General features: G+C 51.0%; 1 long non-coding RNA gene across 1 annotated transcript; it reads right to left on the bottom strand.

Annotated features, from left to right (window-relative positions):
- Positions 1-208: 208 nt before the first annotated feature.
- LOC126037473 (uncharacterized) lies at positions 209-1,298 on the bottom strand. Its single transcript, XR_007505713.1, has 3 exons — positions 1,205-1,298; positions 579-683; positions 209-308 (listed from the first exon to the last, which is right to left on the bottom strand). It is a non-coding gene; the product is annotated as an uncharacterized LOC126037473 (long non-coding RNA).
- Positions 1,299-1,632: the final 334 nt, after the last annotated feature.

The following is a 1,632-nucleotide window of genomic DNA, read 5'->3' as shown; positions in this document are numbered from 1 at the left end:
GGAATTAGGTATTAAAAGAAGAGCACTGAATGATAAAGCAGTAGCAGTCCCTCTACCACTACAAACCCACACCCCCACACGCACGTACACACACAGACTGAACACCACCAAACTCCCCTTGACTGTGACATTCACCTCAGCTTGCTGGTCTAGAGATACTGAATGCCTGAAGCACACCAAGGATAACTGAAAACATCTGCATGGCTTTAATGGGAATCCTCCAACTGAAACAAAGCACTTTCTCCCTCTGTCTGCGTTGGCACATCCCCGAGTCACGCTCTCACTCCTCTCCTTCAAAGTCAAGATTCCTAAACGTGAAAAGCGGGAGTGGGGAAAGGCGAAGGGAAGAGAAAAAGAGGGAGAGCATCATCAGTGGAAGACCTGCCAGCTGCTCCTCATTCAGCCCTGTTTGGGGGACCACCCCAGCAGAGAGGAGTTGGTTTGCATGCCACGGTCCTCACTGCCTGTTCCCAGGGAAAGGCCGTTTGCTCAGCCTTGCCGGCCAAAGCGTGGGAAAAGCGTAGGTGTGCGCCGTCGCTTGCTGAGGAGCACGGTCACGATCACATGCAATCCTTTACCTTTTTCCTCCCTGGATTCAAAGGGTTTCTGTCTTCAAAGTGAGAGCCTTCCATATGGTCGTTTGTGACATTTCATCCAGGATAACAATCTCAGAAGGATCAGTCCTGCAATAAATATTTTACATAGCAATCCGTGATTATGGGAACTGATGCCACCAAGGGCATTAGCATCAGCAAGAGGAACAGCGGAGCCCCGAGAATCAAAGCTCTGCATAACCGTGGGAGGTTTTGCTGGATGAGGAGTTTTGGGAGGCAAGCCGGGGAGCTGCAGAGCAACAGCTCTGTGCAAAGGCTCTTGCTGGGGCTTAGCCCCGGTCCGGGTTCCTAAGCCACTGCTGGTACAGATCACGCCTGCAACTCCTCATGTGTTAAGTATGAGGATCTCCAGCTACCGTAAAAGCACTGATGAGGCAAGGTTTGGGGGTCAAACGCGAGTGCTGCAGCCACTCTGCTTGCGGTCAGAGCCTTGCAATCACTTCCTGCAGCCCTGCCCCCGAATTCGATTTTCCCACCAAGCTGCCTGCTGGTTTCTGTGGGATGCCCCACAAAGAGGCAAGTGGAGAAAACTCTGCCAAACACCTTCAAGCTAATCTTGCCGGGGGTCCTGGCGCTTGGTGGGGCTTTACCCGTCACTGCTTTGCTTTGGGATATCCACGTCACTGGTCTTCCCCACGTTCAGCTGAACTGAACTTGCAGCAGCAGCAGCTTCCATGGCCCTCCTGGACTCCTGATGTAAAAAAGGGACAAATCACGTTCTCTGTCTTTGATCAAAGTGGAGATAAGCTGAATGCCCAGCACAAACTTAGCAGTCTGCCCTCCGCTTCTGCCCCTTGGCAGCTATAGGTATTAGTGCAGCAGGGGAGAAACCGTTCACTCCAAAGATTTCGGGGCAGGGGGACTGTGTGTTCAAAACATGATAATGAGCAAGTCTTGCCAGCAGCAGCAGCCACAGCAGCATCTAATAATAATCATCATAATGATAATGACCTTTGTGAAAAACGACTCGTTTTAAAAATTACACCTGTATTCAAGCGTTCAGCTCACTGCTACTTGA

This window comes from Accipiter gentilis, unplaced genomic scaffold, assembly GCF_929443795.1.
Source record: "Accipiter gentilis unplaced genomic scaffold, bAccGen1.1, whole genome shotgun sequence".
NCBI classification, from domain to species: Eukaryota; Metazoa; Chordata; class Aves; order Accipitriformes; family Accipitridae; genus Astur; species Astur gentilis.
The sequence above is the reverse complement of the archived record's forward strand: the minus strand, read 5'-3'. Positions and strand labels throughout refer to the sequence as shown.